Consider the following 24,892-nt stretch of genomic DNA (forward strand, 5'->3'; position numbering starts at 1 on the left):
GGTGTAGGTCATTAATTTAAATTCACTTCCTTTAATTTGATTCTTTATATGGAGCCTGCCAGTTGCATGAATCAAACCTAAGTTTATTGTATTCAATAAAACCAGGCATAGTGTTATATTTTATAAATACTTTCCTTTATAAAAAAAATTCTTTAGAGGAAAACTTCTGAAAATAACAAAAACAAGTGTTGCATGCAACAGTGGTTTTAGAAGGTTCCATTGCTCCTATTTGCTTGTGCTTGCTCTATTTCTTGTATATGTATACACATTAAAAAAGTCCCTACATAGAAGAAACAAAACCCTCTTCTATGGGTTCAAGTTTCCTAAAACTCAGGGGCACAAACTCATCAGAAAGAGATACCACACATTTTCAGACTAGGTTTAATCTACTGAAGCCTCTAAAGAGATATTGGTAGGAGTTGTACATCCCAATTGCTGTGTGGACATAATGTGAGTCAGTCCTGAGACATCCTGTGTGTGTTGTGAAACTGCACAGGCACTCAGAGCAGCGTGCATGGTGGGCTGGTGGGTGCAGTCATGACTTGGTGCACGTCTGTGCCCAGAAACGTCTTGGGAAGTGTCTTCAACAAGAAGACACCGCCAATATTTTTGCAGTTGCTCTAACAGGCTGCTGAGTGATTTAATGACCTTTTTCTGATATTGCATTCTCTGCAAACAAAATGCCATGTACTAAATAATTTAATACTAAGGAAGGCAAGATAAGGAAATGTCAGTAAAGATCTCATTTTTGTAATGATAGGAAGTTGATTCCTGTCACAAAATGTATTTTGGTAGTTTGATGAAAGCATAATTTTGTCAGATTCCACTCAGATACACTGGTAACTTAACCCAGAGAGGGTTAAGAAATAAAACCAGTTAGAGCAAGGATGAAGCAGCACAACTCTCCTCTGGACTAAGGTTATCATTGTATTTATTGTGTGTCATGGAACATACATGAATACTACCTTATAGTAAGTCCCAGAGTTAGAGGTCAGGATCCGACAAGAACTGACATATTTTAGATCTCTGCAGTCAGTTTTCTGCAAATTCAGGACTCCAGCTAGATGATCTGAAGCACTTAATTCTTTCATTAAAATAAACCAATGCAAATGCTAATTCAAGAGTTCCTACATTCTGTGCTTACAGCACATGGACAAATGGAAATGCCCTGTCTTGGTAATGTGATTGTGTGTAGTGCTTATAAGTGTTTTAATGGCTCCTCAAAAGGAGAACACACAGTTCTCCATGTTGTCTGCTCCTTGGGGAAAACGACTGCTGAGCGGAGGTAGCATTGGTATGACCCATAGAGTGAGAGGCATTGCAGCCTCAGCACCAGTTTTGCACACAAGAAAGTCAGTAGGAATGCAAGCTGTTTAAATGTAAGAAAATCTAATTGCTGGAAATCACATGATTACTTACAATTACTTGGAAAAGCTCTGAAATTAAAGATTAAAAATATATCATGTTAAGGATATATATCCTTATAACCTTGACACGAGGATGATCTATAACCTTGACTACACAAGGATGTACTTTTGGCAGAAGCATACTGTAAACTAGAAGTAAATGAAAAGCCACTGCCTTAATGAGTTACCAGTCTTGGGCTTATGACAAGATGCAATCAGAGAAGGAAACAAACAAATGGATAGGAGCTGAAACAGAGAAGGATGTGGGAAACATAGTGCAAGCATGCTTTTTCATGGACATGTTGTGTGCATAATGTCTCAGTGAGCAAGGGGCCCTGGGAGTCTCCTGCTTCGTGTTGTGGCTTATTTAGGCAGAGCTCCCACAGACTTCTGAAAGGATTTTGTCTTAAACAGAACCATGGAGGGGAAATTAGGGCTCATCACAAAATGACGCTCAGGTATGTATAAATGAATCAACGTGCTTCCCACCATGCTGGCTTAGTGTTGAAAAAAAAAAAAAAAAAAGGCGAGCAAGCTTGGAAGAAACAAAAGCACAGCTTTTTGTAATTATAGATATTTTTGAGTTAGCCTGAGCCCTCCCCTTTCCTTCCTTTACCTTCCGCTTCTCCTCCCAAAATAATAACACATTTTGCCAATAATTTTGAGGAAGTCTCAGTGGGCCAGATGGAATTCAAAGAGAGGGATCTAATAGAGTTTTGTTTCATTCTTTTTTTTCTCCTGATTTTTTTCTCCCCATACCCTGATTTCCTACTTGCAATTTCTTTCTTTAGCTTATTGCATGACACAGAGGTGGTGATGCAAAAATAGAAGTTAATGGTACTACCATTGTTTGTTTCTATTAACATTTACATGTGAAATGAAGGCATTTTGGAAGAGAACCAGACTGGCCAGTAAAACCTTTCACCCTCGTAAACTGTACATTTGGTTTGATTTTTGGCTTAGATCCCAGAACTTGTCACAAGCTTTATTATAAAGCTGTAGTTCAACTAGAGTTTTGTTAGCTTTATTGAAGCAGCTCCCCTCTTCCTCCTCAAAAAAAAAAAAAAAATAGAAAAAAAAAGAAAAAAAAAACCAGTGAGCAGACCAGTAAGAAAAAAAAAACAACTTTTGTCCATTCTGAATACTTTTCAAATCCTGGAGAAAATATACTAGAAAATGCAATTAGCCAGATAACTTTTCAGCATCAATTATCAGAATATAAATGAATTTTATCTAAAATTTTTAAAAAATATACATCACCTCCTTAAAATAGTCCAAGAGTGACTAATCACATAAACAATAAGGCAGTCACCAACACTCAAGCATGTTACAACTTCTGAGAAAACACAGGCCTAGAAATGCCAAAGAGGAGTTTACAGATTGACTGGAAATGATTTGGACATCTGGAGAGAAGATTTTTTTTTTTTACGTATGTACTTTCCCAAAGGGGTAATTTAGCTCTGCATGAGTTCACTCAGGGAATATATGAGAAAGAAACAAAAAAAGAGAAAGGAATAAAAAGGAATGTGTTATGATGTGCAATTATAAAACTATTGGTCTCATGCATCCTGTGTCTCTCATGCAATGGATCCCCTTGGTTCAGGACCAAGTAAAAGTGAGAGCAGTATGGAATTACTGATCATGGGATTTAATGGAACTGCTTTATAGCATAACCATTAATAATTAAAAAAAAATATTGCTGCCAATTGAATGATTATAGAATGGATGTATAGATCTACTCTGAAAGATCAATTCATTTGTAGTCCTTGGTTGGAATTTGAAACGTGGTCTTGTAGCTGTGGGTCTAATTTGAGATGCAGAAGATCAAAGTTTGACCGTTGCTCCTGTCAGTCAATTCCCACATGATCCATGCATAAGTAACTTATACTGCCTGTATTTCAATTCCCTGTTGAAGCAATGGTAAACAGAAGATTTTATTTGAGGCTTGTTTAGACTAGTCTAAAAGGCATAGATTGGTTCTTACAGTGTAGAAATGTTTAATCTTTTAAACCTTCAGTCAGGAAATGTTCATTGGCTGTGAGGCCTTAATTTTGATTGAACTTTCTAGAAACCAGGTAGTATTTGATTCCCTTAAAATGCAAACAGGCACAACAACTCAATTTATTTCATAAGTTTTTGGTGCCTAATTTCAACAGGAAAAATTCTAACCCAGTGTATCATAACGATGATGATTCCTTGTTTTCTGCTTGGAAAATACAAAGTCACAAAATTCTGAAGTTCCTGGGGAACCTATTGAACTGAGTCCCATGTCCCCTGCAATAGTTTTAGTGGGGCTGTCTGGAAATAAAGTATTCAGGGAGCAGGACTACTTGAGAATCTCTCTTCTTAGGCAAAATGTTTACTGTTTGGATGTGAGCAGCATTTTTTGAGGGTGAAAAGGCACACTTTTTCTTACTGTCACTCTTGAGAAGCAAGCAATTTGTCTCAGCATCATTGAAATCTGGTTCCCATGCCCAGGCTGTGGCTGGTGGCGGCTGTGGGCTGCCTCAGCAATGTCTGGATCCTCCCTGTGGAGCTGAGCTGGCAGCTTCACCTGGTTGGGACCAAGTATGGGCCTGGTAGATTCACCATCATTACTGGTGAGTAAAGCACTCCCAGAACTTGTCCTCCAGTCCTTCCCAGAGAACAGCACTGTCTTGTAGTGCTTTGCTGTGGGTCATGTAATGGAATGTCAATAGTGTAACAGGTAAGTCCATCAGGAACCTACCAAGCTGAGAATTTGTGTGGCAGGTGAAGATTGTACACATACGACCATAAGCTTTTCACAGGGAGGAGACTCAGCCATGTCTGCAGCACAATGCAGTATGTTGCTACTGAATTAAGTCTGCAAGCAAAGGCTGTAACTCTCGAGGAGTGCTAAGTAAACATTGATTTGCAAACTTAAATCTGATCATCACGAACTTTCAAACTGCACTTGAAAGTTTGCTTGGATTACAAGTAAAGAACTCAAAAGTAAAATTATGAAGGACTTTCATCCATCCATAAGAGGAAATCAAAGTGCATGAGCAAACTGAGAGCCCACTGCTGTATGGCACAGCAGATACTCTGTGCTGTGTTGAGAATGTTTTAACAGGCAGCAGGAGCCAAAGCCTCAATACCTCTCAAAATCTGTCTCTCTGCTTTACATTCTTATTGCTTTCTTTGAGGGGGAGGAAGGTTTGAAGGTCACAGAATTGGGCCATTTGTGTAACCAGAACCAGATGATTAATTACTTTTTTAAGGATTTTGTTTCTCTGAAAATTTTATCCCAGAAAAGCATGAGGACACACAGTCTGTGGTTGAAATTAAATTATGTTAAGATTACAGAAATATTGCACATAGCAGTTCTATGGAAGTGGCTTTTCATTGTTTAGCATAAGAAAAAGAAAGACTAACAAGTTAGGCTACACAGCTGGGGTTTGTGCTGCGTAACTTGTTTTGTAACACATCTTTAAATATTGTACACAAGCTGAAAGAATATATATTAGAAAGACTCAGACTGAAAAGAAATCAGCACAATTAACATTCAAACTAGATTAACTGTCATTTTAGTTTTAAAAGCCCTCATGCTCCATTCTTTCATGCTACCCCCTACAAAAAATTTGGAACTCATCACTGGAAATATCACCTCAAAAATCTTTTTCTGCATTCTGTTATTATTACCAGAGATGTATGTACTCATTGGAGGAAAATAAAAATGAATTTATTTTTTTTTTTTAATCAGAAACAGATTCAGATCAGGATTTCAAAATTATGAGAACACTTCTTTTATTTAGATTTCTGGTATGTTCTAGGAAAAATGCTGATTATTATCAAATGTGGAAGGTTAGGTTGCAAAGCCTGTTAAAACTTCTGGGAAAACTGAAAACAATTTTGATGTGCTTTGAATTAGGCTTTTTCTAGAACAGTCTCTGGACATAGTATATGGAATGGACTAAAAAGTATCTTGTTAATCCACTCTAAAGACTCTGTTTCTCATGGCAAACTGGCTGTTTTGAGCACTTTCAAAAAATCTGTCTCCTTCTTTGTGCTTTTTTGGCCCAGTTTTGGCTTGTGTTATCCAGCTTCTCCCAGTTATTGACCAAACATTTCTTGGGTGACTCTTGTGGAACTAAGGCACTTCCCAAGAGGTAGCACTGATGTTGGCAACTGGATTTAAGTACAAAGAGGAGGGCTGGTTATGTGAGTCTAGAGCATTCTAATGCCACTTATCCTCAGAGCTGGAGAATGGATCTGGACACATTAACAGGCCAAAGGTTTAGCTGAAGGGATGCCTCTGTCAACTCTTATCCAAAAATCTCTTTTTTTTTTCAGTTTCCCTTACCCTTGTTCAGTATGTGAGTTGATCCCAGCAGCAAATGGTAATGGGCAGAGCTAAACAGTACTGCAATGGGACAGAGTTATGTAGAGTTCATGCTTTCTTCTGCAGATCCTCTGCTCTGGGTCTAAAATCCCACACCACTCTGTTTCCAGGAGCTGGCCACACTAATCCAGGGTGAGGAAACACAAAGGGGCTGATGCCATACTGGCATTTGCTTTTCCAGGTCTTGGTTGACACTGCTGGGCAGTGCAGCATCCTTGCTGGCACAGGAGGTGAGCAGCAGTGCCATGTTCTCCAGGCTGAGCTGCTCCACAACTCCCTTAGAAGAAAGCAAATCCTCAGCTACTTTTCTTCTGGACTGCTTTCTGGTGGTTTTGTCTTACCCTCGCTCAGCCCCAGGAACAGAGTGAGTCCAGTACTTTTAAAAGCCCCACTCTTCATGAATGCCACTGAATGGGCTTTTTAAAAGTTGAAGTTTGACCTAAGACTTTTGATATTCTGAAAAGAATCCCTTTTGCAATGAGCAGCATTGTATGAAAAGGACAATTTTGTTCCCTTACTAGAGTGACAGCAGAATTTGGGTTACTGCAAATTTCTGTCTGCTGTAGCTTTGCTATAATACAATCTCCCTGATGCTTCTGGTGATGATAAATAAATGTATTTATATGTTGTGCTCTTACATTCTCGGTACTGAGGAAACAGAACAATAACATAGTCTTGTCGATACAAGCACTGCCCTGGGAATTGACTAATTAACATAAAGCTCAGCCCTGCAGGGACATTTCCAGGTTCATTTCTTGCTGCCTCAGCAAACTACAGGGTTTGGGCTGTTAACTACTTTCAGATGGTCTTTGTCTTTCAAGAAAGAAATAAAGAACATCCACATTGCTTTAGGCAAGTTAATGATTCTAAAGAACACTTACCTTTTTACCATATGCTTCATGGCAGATTAAAATCCTGAACAAGCTAAGGATTATATACCATGTACAGTCCTTTGGCACAAAAAAATCCATTCTGAACTAAAAGTGAGTGGCTGAATGTGACATTTACATTCATTGTTTTTCCAGACCTGCATACTGAGAATTTTTGATTTTATTCAAAATAATACCAAAGCAGTGGTTTTGTAGATGCTTTGGTTTCCCAGAATCTTTTAAGGTTATGGCAAGCAGTTTACAGTGGCCACTGAGAAAATTGGAGAAACTTGCATAACTACTTCTGTAAAATTCAAAGGAAATCTGGCCTAATTTGCAAAGAGATGTGCCTAAAATTTTGAGAAACTCATACTATTTGTCTCTTGTGTGTGATCATATTTGTTTATGGTAGCAGAAACAAATGTACTTTTCATTCACATTTTTGTCTTTGGACTATAAAGCAAAGGTTTCCTTTATAAAGGAAAAAATTATAAATCTGAATTTTACTGGCAAAGAAAACATCATTGTTTTTATTAATTTTCCCTAGATTGCTAGATTTGCTCTGCTCTATGTACTGTTGTTATTACTATTAATCTATTATTAATAGATGTCTGCCTATTGCTGCTATTTATGAATGAACAAAATCCCATTCTGCAGCTCATACAAATCAACTGTAGAAAGTAACAGCAGAAAAATTTTCTGACAGAGGATTAAAAGCTATTTGATGGGTCCTCAAGGGCTGCAGCTAAAAGGACTGAGAAGTTACATGTGAGCGAGCACAGATATTTTCAAAGTGTTTTGTAAGAGCAGAAAAATAAGTGTATGTGCAAAGTGCACATTGGAGAAAGCCAGCACCTGAGTGCATGCAGACACATGCAACACCCAGAGCTCTGTTATGTACACACGTTTGCTTGTTGGTGCATGAACAGGCTGATTTGTGCAGGTACTTCAGGCATGACTATCAGAAGCCGGGTGTGTATATTACTGTGTGTGCCTATCAGAACAAGTCATTAAGGTTGCCCAAGCACATCTGATTCTGATGTATAGGTTTCACAAACTTTATCCATTTGGTATGTCTGCCAGTCCTTTCTTTTTTGCCACAATTTCAAACAAAATAGTGCAGTGTTTCCTGAAGATAGACAAAACCCTGAGAAAACATGCGCTGTTTCACTCTTAATCAATTATCCTGGAAAGGTTTAATTCGGGCCACTGTGGCTTTTAAGTTTTAAAATAGCAAAGTGGATTGAAGGGAACTTTAACTCAAACTAGGAGAATGTACAGAAACCAGTAAGATAGGGGAAAGTGAAATCTGATATGGAGCCACCGGATAGCTGGGGCAATCTGGGCAGGGTGACACAAGAAAAGAAGAGAGACTCGCTGTGAGAGAGGAGTGATCACAGGATGAGGAGTCAGAGGCAGAGAAAAGGAAAGATTGCTACAGCAATATTTTGAAGAGGATGAGGCACGAAGTGTGAGTTTTGGAGTGATCACAAAAACACCAGCCTTGTGCCCCTCCAGCACTTGGAACTTCACCAGGTGTCTGTGAAAACCACTGAGGATCTCTATTTCCTCTTATGTCCATCCACACAAGCACTGCAATTTACTACTGCCACCATCTACTATTACAACTGCTGTGTTTGTTGCAGAGATCTGTGCCACGGATTTCAGTATTTCCAGCACTGCTGATTCTGGGTTCCAGCAAATGCAAAGATGCCAAAAAACATGCTAATGAAATCTTAGTATCCTTCTTTACTTACGTGTAATTAGATACCACTCTCTTTATCAGTATAATAACTTTTGATTAGTTTATTCTGCCTTTAGTGCACTGAAAAGCTTAAGGAAAGCTAGGCATAGCCAAGTAGGTTTTATTTAACCTTTCCCTGGAGATTCTTCCCTACACGCAGTGACCATGGCTATCATACAACGGCAGCACGCTAAAACAGAGGGAACAGTGCATTTTGCCTTTATTGTCAGGAAGTGTCAGAAGTATTAATAGCCTAAATTTTGCTAGCTAGCTAAAATTCTCACACTGCAATCTTGTGCATCAGCACTTTTTTTTTACCACAGATGGTCATTTATGTAACATGGTTGGAAATTGTGGCCGTGTTCCACAGCAACAGGAAAATGGGATACATCTGCACTGTGTGGGGAAAAATACAAATGAAGTAGAAGTATGCAAGCATTTAAATTACAGGGAAACAGGACTGCGATAAGCCCTGGACTACATGAGCAGGAAGAGAGTGTCAGCCTCACCCATGCCCTGAAAAAATGGTCACATTCGTGGGCTACTCTATTGTACTGAGTGGAAGTTTGTTTGTGTGGGACCTTCCTTCCCTCAGGACTTCCTCTGAGAGGAAATGTCGTCACTGTTCACTAGGGGTCAATTGTTATATACTCAAAACTCAGACATAAAATAGTACCACTGAATTCAACAAAGTGGAAAGGAATAACTAAGATTTGTCCATTTACGTATTTAGAAATGTGCCAGAGCTATTCTTGCTCACTAATGCTTTCAGAGAGCTGAGAAAAATCCTACAAGTCAAGTAGCTGGGATAATATTGTTTTATGTGAATCCCAAACACACTACTCAGTATTTGACAAATCTTAATTTTTTCAGTCCTGCTATCTGTCTGTGGCTGATGTGGGAATATGATTTAAATGGAAGAAGGCTAAAAAGGATGGAACTTTAAAACCAGAGTTGTGGTCTCATGGGAATACTTGACCAAGTTTGTTCTGTGTCTTGGACTGCTCTGAATCTTAATTGCTCTGGATAAGCGCTTTTCTGAGGACATATTTGCAGCTGAGGTGTCCCTACAGTTTTACTTTTTGTGTTTTGATGAAGCAGGAATATTGTTTGAGATAAAAGGAGCTAATATTGGTGTTGTTTTGCCTTTGTCATTGTGTCGTCAGTCAAACAAAATAACTCTTTAATGAACTTACAGATTCAGGCTGAGCTCTTGCAATGACAGAATAGCAGAGGTTGGAAGAGCTCTCTGCAGATCACTTCATCCAACCTGGTTTAGGCTGGGTCAACTAAAGCAACTTGCTCATGATATTGTCCACTTAGGTTTTGTCTCCAAATAGGGGAGACTCTACAACCTCTCTGAGCAACATGCTCCAGTCACCTTGGTCACCTTCATGGTAAAAAACCAGTTTTGCTCTTTGGTTTAAATGGAATTTTCTGTATTTCGGTTTGTGCTTTTTTATTGTCCAGGTGCTTTTGTCAAGCTCACGGTGACTGTGCTGTCTTGGCACCAGCCATAGCAGAAAGCAGACAAAGGCACGCTCACAAGTGTGGCTGGTAAGCCCTGGTCTGTTCCCCACTCACAAGACCTTGTTAGCAATCTTTCCCTCTTACGTGAGTAGACTTTTTTTCCAGACATAAGTGGGGTCACACTCTTGTATCCATTTTGCATTAGGGATACCTGTGGGGTACTCGATAACAAAGGAGTGTTGGGAACCCACGAGGATCCTGAGAAGTCTGCAGGGCACGTATCTGTTTGTCCAGAGAGGAGCCACCGCCATGACCAAAGTTGAAATCTCTTGATGGCAGCCTCTCTCTTGAGCTGTCAGTGTCCATGAAGTCCTCTTCTGCACAGTCTAGGCTAAAAGTAAATTGCTAATCCTCCCTCACACAGATTTTCCTGAGGATCCAGTAAAACAATCAGGAGGACAAGAAAATGTCATTTAATCTTTCCAGTGGGAAACTTAAGAATTCCCCTCTAAAGAAAATCTGTAAAATAGAGCATACCACAACAATACAAACGGGTGTCAACCTCTCTATTTTAGATAAAGCACCATAATCTAGGAGGTGGGGACCTGAACCAACATGTTTAAACCAATTCCTCCCTCCTTCCAGAGGCTTTCTCTGCCTCTCCCTCTCCCTGCCCAAGCCGCAGGATGGCAATGCCCGGGCGTTCAGCGCAGGGATAAGCGGCGGGGCTTTCCTTTCTCACGCGTTCTCCCTCCCGCCTTTCGGCCCGGGCCACCAGGCCCTGCCGCCCGTCTGAAAGAATGCCGCCTGTGAGGCAGAAATTCCCACCCTGGGAATCGCGCCTCTGTGCCGCACAACAAAGGCCGCCGCATTGTGTCCCTGCTAAGCGGGTGTTAAAATGCGCATATGTTGCCAGGGCTATTGCAGGCGAGGGCCCATTTAGGAAGCGGAGGTTTTTCCCGAGCGCGGCCTGCTCTGAATCCCCCATATTAGCGCATTAGCGCACATGCGGCCGCCTTATCAGATTAGCCACACTTGTCACAGATTAGTTCACCCTGTGAAGGAGCCGCAAAGGTACCTTTGACCATTCCTTCAAAAGAGCCAGAAAAGTTTTGGTGGTTTTTTTTTCTTTTTTTTTTTTTTTTCTTGTCTTCAACCATCAGAGTGCAAAGCGAATTAAAAGGAAAGTGTCTCTCTCTTTTTCTCTCTCTCTCCCCACCTCATTTTGGTAAACAGAGTAACTAAAAGATAGCTGCGACGGTGGACTGCACAGAGAGAGATATTAATGGGCACATAATATTAATCTAGAAAATATTTATTTAACCCCTTAAAAACGTTGGTGTGTTTTCTTTCCTCACCAGTGTCAATAGTACTTTGAGAAATGACCTTTCTGAAGCTCAGAATGGATTTTTTAATGTTTTGCTTCTCTGTCTCCCCCTTCCCCTCGTTTTCATTACAGTTAATTTGCAGCTCAGTGGTCTCTATTCTGCAAATTAGGGGTAGGGGAGAGGAAAAGACTTGCTAATGACTAGTTACATTTTTTTTTTAACCCATCTTGCTCCTTAAAATGTTTTGATAGCTGGTGAAACAAACAGTGACTCAAAATACCTTTGGTATGACTTGCAATCTACACAGGCATTAAGACTGAGCCTAGAGAAGACAATAACGCCTTGGAAGTGCAGTGACAGCAGTGACACTCATCCCTGAATTGAACTTGTGGTGAAGGAGGCCTAGAAAGCTACAAAAACATACAGCTGAAATTACTGGCTAGCATTCACACCTTTGGCACCTTTGGCACAAAAAAAAAAAAAAAAAAAAAAAAAAGTGGAAGGAAATTGTGGTGAGGAAGGAATGCAGCAATTCCTCACACCTCTGTGCTTTCTAGGGGAGGTGTTTCACATCCTTGTGCCAGGTGTAGCATTACTGAGCTCAGCTGGAGCTTGTCCACCACTGCAGATTAGCTGTGCTGCCTGCATGTGGCAGAGGGACATGCCCAAGACAAACCCTTTGTCATACATGTAGGCTGGGAGAGTAGACCTTCAATTACCACTCAAGGGCCTAGTGCAGAATATTTTGTCTAGGAAATAAATAAGAAATCACAGATTGAACTGTGACTATTCTTTTTTTTTTTTTTTTTAAACTTTGATTGCAGGTAAGCAAACTGCACTATCATTAGTAGAACTTTAATTCTTTTTCCAAATTCTTCCACAAATACTGGAGCACAATCAATGATATTGTTTACTAGTCTGTTTCTTCACACAGGCTGAAACCTGGCTGGTTGCATGTGCTGTTTGTAAACAGCAGAAAGTACAATAGATCTTTTGTAAGGGCACTAGCATGCTACCAGAGGCTGGAGTTTCAGTGCTGCTGAGCAAACAGCCCAACAGTGTGCCCTGAAGTGCATGCAATCATACTGTCCTAAGACCACAATTTACAGTCAGAGCTCTTCTTTCCGATTCTGGGATCATTTGACAGCTAAATCCTAGTGGTGACTCAATTTGTAGGTTCTGTTGAAATGCAATGATATTTCTCCTAGGGTCATATTTTATTTTATTGTTTTCAAGTCATATGCCACCTCAGTAAGGGGGGGCTGTGCAGCATATGGGAGAACCATTCTTTGGAAGCCTATGTCAAGAAAACTTACAGCACTGATGAGCTCTAAGATATAAACAACTCCAATTTATGATCTAGAGAGTGAGGCAACAGCAGTAACAGCAAAGCAGGGAGAAATACGTGGGAGAAATCAAACAGCTGGACCCTGCTTTTGCTTCTTCTTAGTTGTTGAAAATGCTCTCCGTGTTAGAAAGTTACCAGAAGAGTTCATTGTGATATCTGACCCTTCTATTGTCAGGAAGGATGATAAAACCTTACGTTATTAATTTCCTGTATTGTTCTCTGATACAAAGCATCAGTATTTTTATTTTTATATTTCCACGTGCAGTTCAGTACAGTAATTTCAAAATTCTATTGTGTTATATATAAATATCTATATGGTGTTAACTGATTTCTTCCAGTTTTTAATTTTTGTTTTGAAATGGTGTGATATGAAAAGGAACATTGAAAGTAGAATTCTAGGTAAAAATCTATTATTTCCCTGTCAGTCTAGGAATTAATTCTATGTTTCTTTGAAAAGCAGTTTTTTAGTCTTCCACTGACACCTTTCAAATGCGCCTACTGTGACTCTATCTAGTTTATGGACTGCCTTGAGTCATTAATCTGAATTTAGCAAAGCCATTTTGTGGATGACCTTTCTGGTTTTATCCCAGAGCTAGAAAAACTGCAGAACTAAAGGCCTAAATTCATCTCTTCCTCAAATAAGCACATTGGAGTCTGGGCCAGAGTATGAATCTTCTGTTTCCATTAGTTATTGTGCCCTCCCAAGTGCAACCTGTTTTTCCAGTGTGAGTAAAGGTCTCAGTTTGAGAGATCCTGCTGACTTTCACACACCCCTTAATTGATTGTTGTCTGCAACAATGTGTTTTGGTGCTGATTATGTAAATTTGAGTATTTTTGAGAACCTTGATTCAAATCCAAGCAGTAATCTTCCATGCCCCCAACCCAAAATTTAACCGTAGCCTATTAAATGTTTGTTTTTGAATCTAAATGATAAAACAATCTGTCTTGCTTGCCTTGAGCAACAGAGTCAATGATCAAGACCTGTGGAATTTTATGTTTTGATTCATGTAGCTAGGTCCATGGCACTTTTCTAATAACTTTGTGCTTCTCCTCTCTCACAACATCAGGCAGTGTGGCAGCCTGGTCTGTGAGTTACCAATGCAGCCATGACACACAGCATGTGGGGCAGAAAGCAGTGGGGAGGCAATGCCTTTGAGGGTGGAGATGCAGACCTACTGCTGGCTGTCACCCATATGTGGTGGAAAAATAGGAAAGCTTGGACAGCATGTTTCCTGGCAGGAGCTGAGCATCATTGCTCCCCTCCCCAGCCCTGTCACCTACCCCCTTGCTTTTGTCACCTCAAGTGGTCTGGCCCATGTGCAGGGAAAAAAAAACTTAACATGGCACACAGCTTTCAGTTCCATGACACAGATCTTAAAAGAAACTTCTTGGCTTTGGTCATTTTATGATGTAGTCAAAAGAAACACACAATTTTAGTTGAACTGTCCATGAACTTTTAAAAATTAACATCTGTCAAAATAGCAACAACACATTATTGAATTTTATGAGTAGCCCTTACTTGTTTCAACAAGCTTTTCCTTATTTTAGCACACTGGATTAAACTCAGGCTTCATCAGACATGAATAGTAAATCAATTATTTTAAAGACAGGAGAGCTGCTTCGCTTACAAGTCTTTCCCATGCTGATGAACTCCTGCGAGCTCCAGGACTGCTGACCTGGTCTGGGAGCCTTGTTCTAATTGATAATGTTGCTCATTGTGAGAACACAGTACGCAAATCCCGATGCTTGGTGTGCGGATTTGCATTCCAATGCTCTCTGTGCTCTGTAAGGGTGCACAGGGCTGGTGTGCTGGCTCTTGAAGCACAATGGGAATTATGGATATGTGTCTCTGGGCCAACAATTATTTCCATGTGCTTGCTAAATGAGTGCAGGGAGAGAAGACTTTCCTCTTGTTTAGTCTCTATTGCTGTCTTTGGTGCTGTATTGCATTTTAATATAAACCTCCCCCCACAATTCCTCACCCCAGCCCTGTTAGATACTTGGCCTGGCTTTCATTAAAACACTAGTGCATAAATAGCTGTAAGTTCAGGGCTGGAGGCCATCTTCGCTAAAGCTTGAAACTTTGGTAAATAACTTTCTGCACTTTTGGAAGTGTTAAAAGTAACTAAGCATCTAATGAAAGAGTAGCTGAATAACAGAGTTAGTGAAACTACTTCCACCAGCCTTTTTTGCTAGTAGGGTTACCCCTACTTAATTTACTAAATAGTAAATGTTTTTTCAGTCATTATATATTGTTGGCAGCTCAGACTTCCTATCATGTGTGTGTAGGTTTACAGGGCTAAAGAATATCATGCTAGTATATATTGCCCTGTCTAGCTATCAAAAGCAACAGGTTTGGTAGGATGAATTAGGCTTTGCCTTCAGTCCAAACAGGCTGGGCTACAAAAATGACAGTATCAGAGCAACAGCTGGCTTAGTCACACGGTGCACTGCTATATAGCTAGCATTTCTTGTTTTCATTTCACTTTCCTTTGTTTTAGAGACAAAAAAGGAAGCCCTTGGGGGAAAAGACTTCCAAGTTTAGTGCTTGACCAAAGCTGCCTGACTCTGGCCTCAAGAGCCTTTATTGACTGAACTTTTACTATTTCTTTCTCTGTTTGTTACATTGGCACTGGCACCTCTGTCCAGCCACAGAACCAGTACCAAACAGGCCCTAGTGCAGGGCAACAAGCTTTCTCACACTGCCCTTCCAGCTGTTGAAGAGTCATCTGCCACGGACTGTCCCTAGAGTTAACAGATAAATCTCTCTCTACAGTGATAAACATATAAAGTCTGCCCTTCGACTGCCCCATTATGTGTTACTCTGTGCTGTGTGGCTTCTATTTTAGGAAATGGTTTGAGGTCGCCAAACTGTTCTTCACATGGAAGCAAAAGCATTTGCCAGTGCTAACTCGACTGTAATTTAAAATCTGTGGCCTGTACCAGGAGCTGATGGAGCTACTCTATGGATGGCAGTGGGGATGGGATGGATTCAGGCAATGGCGTTTCCTCTGTCAGGTGCCAGGTGTTTCTGCTTCCCCCACTCCTGCTCCACTGGGCTGTGCTGGCTGAGGGCAGCCCAGCTCCTGAGGCAGCTGTGCCAGACATCTCATTTCAGTGCCCTGTTCTTATGAAGAAGGAACAGTGATATCCTCATCAGGTATAATAATATGTGAAGCAAGAAGAAGCTGTAGTGAATAAAATACTTCTTGCATTTACAGAGCAACTTAAAAGTTATTGCTGCAAGGGGCACTTTTCTGTTAAATATTACTGGCCCTAAATTAGACTGTAATGCTCTTGCTAAAAGGGCCATTTCTCTTTGCTTCAGTAATTTGATGAAGGATCACATAAAAAGATCAGAAAAAAAGAAGAAAGAAATGAAGTCTACATTAGGTATTTTGTCCAAGGTCCCTTGGTACTGCATATTGGTGATGTATGACCAAATATTTTTAAGTCTTTGTAGCATTGTGCAGTTCTGCAGTCCTGCAGAGTATGATACACTGCCTTCTTTCTTTTGCTCTTTATACTGAGCTATAAGGACAGCTGTATGGGTTCCTGAAGCAGCAAGTCAAATATTTTGCCTATAAGGTCACTTTTGTTATCACATATGGTGTCGTAAGGAAATTTCCAACTTAGTTTCAAAATAGCTTTGGCAGGACACACAATTCAAGCCAAGAAAGTCTCGTCCTCCTTTTCCCAGCTTCTGTCAACACCAAGTCAAGGGTCGGCAACCTAAATCCATCTCATATGTAGCTGGCCATCTCATTTTTATATTTCTCCAGGGACAAAAACAGACTTCACCACTAAGATAAAGGTCTTCCCTTCCTGCAGTGACTGAGGTCTAGAAACCTTCTTCTCAGGTGCATTGCATAACCTAGGCTTTTGCTTTCTGTACTTGTGTCAGACATACACTGTATATTTCTGTTAAAACAAACAATACTCCCAACATGTCTGGTATGTTCTTTTGACACAGTTTCTTAACAGGATTTCACTTGTCAGCTAGAAAGGTCAGAGGACAGGAAAAATCTTTATTAGGATAAACTGCACTGTGTCAAATACTTACAGTGTATCTCACCTTTTGTAATAACCAGTCTATGTTTTTCTTGGGCTACATCTAACATGTTTTGCCATAAATATGTCCTTGTAGGCTTTTTGTGTGTCTATGCCAAAAACAGAAACAGGGACACAAATTCTCTGTCTGGTTTCCTTTGAAGGATCTCTGTGAACTGAAGGATCACTAATATTCAGGAACAGTTATATTCAGGACAGGTATCCATCATTGTCCCTGTGGATCTAACTAACTGCAAGTAAGTCTTCATGCAAGATGAGGCTCTTTCCCCCACTCATCAGGCAGCTGAATTTGGATATGAGTACTGGATCCATGAGCTTTGAAGTTTCCATACATCTGGTCAGGCTCAAACAGCTCTCTCTGGGCTTTCAAAGACTGCTTGAAGATCTACCTTTTTTAACTCCTTAGACTTCAATCATGCTACTGTTTCAGATGTTCTTACTTGGAGGGACAAGCTGTTCATTGATATGTAGGTTTTCTCTTTTCTTGTACCAACCAGGTGATTAATTTTACCCTGACACCTTCAACAGTGCAGCAGTTTTGTCAGATATGTATGACTGAAACCATTCATACAGTGTCTACTTTTCATTCACAACTGCTCAGCTAGAGTGTCATAGAGACAAAGCCTAGTTCTCAGAGAAAGTGAGAATCAAAGTGATCAAGAGGTGCTCTGAATTTTTTAATTTGACAAATTGCTGATAATGCAGGACAAAGAACACCACCATTGTCTGTAAAAAATCAACTCTATAAAAACTGAAGTGCAGCAGCCAAACACTGAAAACAGCAGCTGAAACTGGGTGCAAAAGGAAGGAGGTTTAGGAAAGAGAAAAGATAGACGGTGTTGAGGAAGATAATAGGTAGTGGCAGAGTTAATTTGTAAAACGCCATCTTTTTAAAAAGGAAAAAAAACAAAATCAGGGGAGAAAAAAAGGGAGAAAAAAAAGGAAAGGGGTTGCTATAGTGAGAGTAATCTTACAACCTAATGTGTGAGTGCTCTCAAAAGACTGGATGTTCCAGTTCAGTGAAGCAAGATGGCCCCCTGCAGTATTGTTAGCCCCCTCACAAAAAAATTCCTCTTCATCTAGAGCATCACTGTACAAAAAACTAACAGAACTGCTGTGGTTTACCATAAGTTTTACTCAAGACATGAGGTAAACATTCTTTGCATTAAAACATCAGTTAAAAATATAAGTCCTCAGTTACCAACTTTGCACCCACTGCTTCCGAGTGCCTCTTGTGCGGTTCTGGTGCGAGATTGAAAAAGAATTGAGTTTAGTGTATTATCTCAGAACCCTCAGGAAACAAAAATTCTGTCTCAAACTCATGTGGTAAAGGTTGTGATTGGGTAATAGTAAAGACTGAAAAGAAAGTCTTGCTGGAGTTGTGAAGCCAGGCGAGAAATAAAACTTCATGTATGAGAAGGTAAACTTCAGAAAAATAGCATTGTGCTGTACATGCATTTGGAGTAGGAATATTGATATGTATTTTGTGCATGAGAAGCTTTTTATTTCTCCCATTCTATTACATTTCTCTGACAGTGAGAATGAAACAGCATGCTTTTTTGAAAATAAGTTTTTTTAGTATATTGGTATACTGGCAACACTTGGGCTCTCATGTTTTCACAGTCTTTTCACTGACACAACAAAACACCATAAATTCTGTGCTTTGTGATAGCACAACTATTCCATGCTTTCATACTTGTACATATTGTGGAGTTGTATTACTCAATATTAACTGTGGCTGAATTTTATTTAGCAGTTCTACAGAAATATGCAGTTAGCTTCCCTCTGAAGTACATGAGACTTCTTGGGCTGCCATTTGCAACTTAAAGCATCCATCCAGGTCACACATTTCAAAAGCTAGGAAAAGAGAGAAGAACCAGATAAAAAGAGACTCAAATATTTTCTTAGCAGTTAAATACAGCAGTTCATAAGGTTCATGAAGTCAAACAAATTCCTTTTCTAGTCCTGTTTTCTCTCCTCCCTCCCCTGCTTTGTATACCTCCATGATTTCTATCACTCTTATTTGCAAGGCAGTAACACTCTGCCTAGTGCTTGACAGAGAATGGGCCAGAAGTCAAATTGTTAGAAGAGAAGGCTGTCTTATAATAATTCTAATTCACACTTTAGCTGGTTCCAACCTAACTCAGAAAATCAAAAATGGACTTGGAAAGCCTGGATGATGGTAAAATTCAGTAAAAATTAATTTCTTTGCCTTTCAATGCTGAACTTAACACGTCACTCACAAAAACCCACCCAAGCTCTAAGGAATCAGTGTTGTGAGGTCTGTGTGGCCTTCTACAGACCGCTTTGGTGTGAGAGCTTGGATTGTTTTTGACCCTGTGACACTGAATGGCCAAGAGCTTCCATGCAAGGACAATGGTGCCGTTAGTGCCCATTACTAAAAGCCTTCTTGTTTCTTTCAACTCCTCACAGGACTCCTAAACAATGAAAGAAATCCATACATCATTAATAAGGAGATTTAATTTAAATTCTGCTCTAAGAGAATTCTCAGATGTTCCCCTCATTTTTTTTAAAGTGAAAATTGCTGGAGTGTGATGTAAGGAAGAACCTTAATGTAGAGAAGTGCTGGGCCTCATTTAGAAACTAGTGGGAATTAGAGCAAACTGGAAAGCAGTACTGGCACACCAGTGAGCAGCTCCCATGGAATGAAATCTTGCTGAGCATGGGGATATGTCAGCTAGTAAAAAAAAAGTCTTCCCATTGAGTAATCTCTTTTGAGCCAAGGCATTTTATTACTCTTGCATTTCTAATGATGGTAACTTTATTTTTATTGTGTATTCAGTATTTCTAGCAGCCGTTTCTCACTCAAAATGACCTAATTTTCATTAGAAAAGGGAATTGCTAAATTCCAGCAGAAGTTGATGTAAAACAAAATGGAGCAGGATATCCCCTATTCACTTTTGTAGTGAAAGGTTGTTAATATACACATTAATAATTTTTCTTTCAATCATGAACACTCAGCACAATTAAATATCAGTCAGTACAAAACAATCAGGGCTGTTTTTCACATGAAAATAATGTGAATTGACTTTGCCTCTGCTCTGTCTTTACTGTCAGTGGAACCTATCACATGAGGAATGAATCCTGATTAGGGATTTCAGAAAGTTTTATTCTGTTGTCACTTTGGATTTGAAACCACTCTTTGCTTTGGTATTTTTATGAACATAAATAACAACTCAGGATTTTACAGAAACTTCTAAGTTGGACTGTATTGCTTGAAGTATTGGTTTATATTGCTAAATCAATCCATCTGCCAGAGCAAGGCCAGAAATTACTAATGATGCCTTCATTGTATATATATCATGTCTTTAAATGTTTTAAACAGATTTTAGTGCATATGTAATCCAGAATGAGCTAGCATACTAATGATTAGGTGGAAAACAACACTTGTATCATGCTCATTCTTCACAGGTTTCAAGAATGATGATCAGTTTCTCATTGGGTGTGTTTGGTTACCTATCAGATTATTTCTCTCTCTATCAGTCCACATATGTATCTATCTATGCACACACACAAAATTTAGAGAGAGAAAACTTGGAAGAGAAATTCTTCTGTTTATGCTATTAAATTTAATTGAATGTTTTGGAATTATTCTGTAGTTAAGCTACGCTACCTCAGAGCCAGATTTATATTTTGGCAGATAGAAATTTTGTTATGTAAACTGGGTTCTCAGTTTAAATGCAGTCCTTGTATAGCTCATGCAATTCTCTTTTTAAGTCAGGTGAATCAAACTAACTCATAAAAAGCATATTCATAGACATGAATATAGATACAGTTATAAATAAATTGATGAAGAAAATAAGAAAAAATTCAAATATATTACAAATAGCTCCTCAGGTCTGCTCTCCATGTATTACAGCTTCTAAAGAAGGTACATGCAAAAAAATTCAGAGACTTCTTTAAGGTGTATTCCATGATTCTTTTATCCTAGGCCCCCTGATCTCTGCAAAATTGAGCAGAGTCTAATCAAAGATGTTATATTCACTTTAAAGATTCTTACATTCTTTTGCAGGTGCTCCTAACATGACACAACCTCAGGCATTGGTGGAAACTTTTGCTTTGAGGGGATTCTGGCAGTCATCTCTATGTTAAGTTTTCAAACCGTACCTAGTAAGTATATGATTGCTTTACAGAGCAGTGAAATGTGATTTCTTTCCCATAAATATTTAGGCAGCAATACCGACCATCAGTTTAAAACAGGAAATTAAAGATTGTTTTTTGGGGCTTTAATTTGTTCTGAAAATTTAGGATAGGAAAAAGTGTATATGCTTCTGAGGATGAAATAATTCCTTGGAATTTGGGTACGTTGACATTAACCTTTCTGTGTGGGTCAGTGCTGTGCTTTTAAGGGTTCCCTTGCTTGTTGCCAGCTACCATGTGCTGGTTCACATCAGAGGCACCACAAACTGGATTCTTTTAGGATGTCATTAAGCCAGGAGATGCAAATATAATACACTCCAAGCCACCAACTGGCAAATCAATTCACACTCGAATATTCCTTTGAATGCGTAAATAAGTTCATGTTGAGCATGTACAAGTCCTTTCTATGTTTGTTTTTACAAATATTTGAACAACTGTGCCTCATTAGCTAGAACAGTACCAGAGCCTCCATCACAAATTCACTTGAATGAATATGCATGAAATCACCATTAGTTTTGCATTTAGAGTAATTATTCTGCACACATATTTAACCAGCAAATGGACAGCAAAGAAACCACTCATCTCATTTCCTTGAACTCAAGTGAGAAAGGTATTTCAGACCTGATTTTCTGCTGCTTTGCATCTTCTATGTTTCTGCAAAATGAGTGTGAAACATTATCCATTCTGTTTTGAAAACATTTCACAACAATGAACAATGCTGTTTCAGTAACTAGTTATGGTATTCATCTGTCTGTATCTAATTCTTGCTTATGCTTAGAATGTAAACTTTTGAGAACAGGGACATACCATACTGGTACCATGCCGTGCAGAGTGGGATCTTGTTCAGCGTCTGGAACTCCTGTGCACTCTTGCAATATTACAGGGGAGTTTTGCAATGCTCAGGATGTGCTCACATCTCAAGATGTGAAAGATTCAGTTATCTCACATTTTTAATGTTGTACATTGTAGAGGATATATGTAATCAAACTGTGCTCATGTAAGGGTCAAGAGAATTCTGTCAGTTGAGCAAATGTCAATCAGAGATCTTAATTCCATGAGCAGAAAGAAAGGCAAAATATACTGAGTAAGACAGGAGTTGGGAATTATTACCTATGGTCTTGTAAATACATATAAGGCGACATTCTAATCATGTCATACCATGACCAAAAATGGAGATTTTAATATGGGAAACATTATTTTCTGCTCTGTCCCTTCATCCTCTCCTTCTCCAGTCCCATGCCTTTGTTCTTTGCCATTCAGTGTTTTGGTTCAAGTTAATTAAAGATTCCTGTTGCAGCCTCCTGGAGTGAAATTCTGGCAGTATGCCCAGAGCTGCCATAGTCATATGTAAGCAGCCCCTCCAGTGAGCTCCATAATGTCTCTAAGAAACTATACAAAGAGGAAGAAAGAAACTGAATCCAGATGGAATGGGAAATCAGATAGTCTTCCATTTGTGTTGAAATCTATGAAGACTGCCCCATAGGTTGAAAGAGAAGACAATTCACATACTCTGCAGTTTCAGGGAAAAGCATGTTTTCTCTCCACCCCTCCACCCTCCATTGAAGAAGAATCTGTGAGAAAGCTTACAGTGAGACTGCAAACTCAGTAATGCAAAACATGTTTTCCCAACTCTGCTTTACCCTGCTAGCTATAGAAAGGTGTAGGATAGACCTGTCAGGGGAACACAAAAAACCAAACAAAGGAATCAAAAGAGTGACTCAGGCAGACAAAGACTGTTCCTAATGGCAGGGTTATGAGAGAATTTGATATCCAAACCAACATTTTGACACACAATTCATAGTGAAAAGAGGACTTAAGGCATTTTAAATGCCCAACAGGAGAATAAACGTGTCTAACACACTGAGCAATAACCACATCCTGAATTTCTTGTTGTAAAAGGCACATTAAAAAAGATTACAAAAATGTATAGTGCATAGTTATTTCTTGGATCTCACAGGCATAACAAAAATCAGAAATATCCCAGGAGGAGCACAGACATGTCATATTTTGTGTTTGTGAGTCATTGTCAACTTAAATGCTTGGTTCTTAAAACATAGCACTGCACTGGGTTGGTAGGGTGGGGGAAAGGAATAAAACTTGGATCTAGCTGCAGTATTTTTTGGTTTCTCTATGCATTTTATTTTACTATCAACAGTGTTAATTTGTTGCTCTCTGATGGCCTGTTTAATTTTTCAGGGTTTTTTTTTTGCTCGTGGGTGGGAGTTACATGAAGACTAAACTTTGCCCAGGGCCAATAAGGTAAAGATTTCTATGATAGAGGACTAGTTTTTAATTCAAAAATACCTGGGCAGAGTGATTGCATGGCAGAGAGAACAACCTGTTGCAACTCAAGAGATACCCATTTGAGGCGCAGATTTTGGGCAGAGTTTATGATTCAAGGTTTTAACTGACAGTTTAATGCAATACTTCAGGTGAAATGAACCTGATAATTGCAGTGCAGATTTCTCCAAACAGCAGGTTGGCTGAAATAGCTCTGGTACCCTGTGACTAATTGGATGTATTTGTTTTGTTAGCATATTTTTTTTTCCTTAAGAAACAAAAATGGTCTAAAACTCTGTCCAGGTGAAAGGGGTAATAGATGTATGCTGATATGTGCGTTTCTTGCCCTTTTAAACCTTTTAAGCCAGGCTGAGGTCAAATTACTCAAGCAGAACAGCTCTGTTGACAAACATGTGGTCTTCAAACAACAATCCCAGTATGAGAGGTGCTGCTAACTTAAAATAACAGAGGGAAAGGGGGGGAAAAAAAAGTAAAAAGAAAAAAATAAATAGAGGGAAAACCAGCACCAGTCTACACAAAATCCAATCCAACTGCCACCTTCCCTGCTAGCCTCCCTTTGTGAGCCTGCCTTCCCCACTGCGTGAATCAGCTATGGTTGGGGTTAAATGGGTAGCTTTTGTCTCCTCACAATGGCTGACAGTGACAGGTTGAGCTAAATGATTTACTGGTGGAGATGATTTGAAGGACAGAGCCAGGCAGCCTTGGGAACACACGCACAAGAAAAGGACAGTAGCGAATCAGCCTCTCCTCCCCCTCCCGCTTTCATGGTTTTGACTGAAAGATCACAGAGTGAGACTCTGACAGACACAAGGACCATTGAGAGGCTATTTTTATTACTTATCTATGGCAGCCTTGCTTTGGTGAGAACAGACCTAAGGTTAATTAACCTTATTTTTTTTTATTTCCCCCCCCCCCGCCTTTTTTTTTGTTTTTCAAGTTGTTTTTTGCACTTACGGGGATGTGAGCCCTGTAAGTTGGCAGGGTCACATGCCATGGGCAAAGGGAAAGTCTCTGTGTGAGACTTGAGCACAGGAAAGCTCAACAAACTCGTCCCTAGCCAAAACAAAGCTTTCCACAGAGCAGGGCAGTGCAGCGGGGCCGCGGCGGAGGCAGCTGCTCGTAGCGGAGCCGCGCCAGCTGTTGTCAATTGGAATGTGCCAGAAGCACAGCTCCCCCGCCCCGCCATGCTGCTCTGGCGGCAGCGATACCCAGCGCTAATATGGATCCCAGATTGTTTCCTGAGCACTGTTTGATCTGGCTGTGTGGGCAGGAATGAACTTGTTTGTCGGGATGCGGGACGTACCGGAGCGCCGGTTTGCCCGGCTTCCCCAAGGAAGGCCAGGCACGCAGGGACACCATGGCGAGCTGGCCGTGGGCCCTCAGCGCTGCTGGCAAGGCCAGGACGCTTCTCTGAAGCATGGGGAGTTGGGTGCTCCAGAAACATGGCTGAGGCAGGGAAGGGGCACAACACAGAGCTGCTGGGAAGCCCTGTTGGCCACCATGCTCCCCACCGCCTATCTAGGGCACCTGTGGGTCCTACATGTGGCTGGCCAGCCCAGCAACCCCAAGCACCATCAGCAGGAGCTCACCCTGCTCCGTGCACCAGGACTCTGCTGGCTCAGCAGAACTCCAAGGCAGCAGGAAGAACAGGACCTGGCCTGAAAAGGGCAGCAGAGATGGCCACACTTCAGCCTTCCAGTTAGAGTGTGTGATGCCTGCTTCAGCAGTTTCACTCTGAGAATTTAAGAGGAAATTTCTTTTCTTAGTAAGAAAAGAAACTTTTCCAACAGTGGCTGTTAATTAGTCTGAAAAGACCTAGAAGGCAGTCCAT

General features: G+C 40.1%; 1 long non-coding RNA gene across 1 annotated transcript in view; it reads left to right on the forward strand.

The window, feature by feature from the left end:
• The window catches only part of LOC140683799 (uncharacterized), a 53,208-nt gene that overhangs the window by 12,817 nt on the left and 15,499 nt on the right, over nucleotides 1-24,892 (forward strand). Inside the window, exon 2 of the long non-coding RNA XR_012055307.1 lies at nucleotides 20,633-20,730. This is a non-coding gene — a long non-coding RNA (uncharacterized lncRNA). The remainder of the gene's footprint in view (nucleotides 1-20,632; nucleotides 20,731-24,892) is intronic.

This window comes from Taeniopygia guttata, chromosome 3, assembly GCF_048771995.1.
Source record: "Taeniopygia guttata chromosome 3, bTaeGut7.mat, whole genome shotgun sequence".
Taxonomy (NCBI): Eukaryota; Metazoa; Chordata; class Aves; order Passeriformes; family Estrildidae; genus Taeniopygia; species Taeniopygia guttata.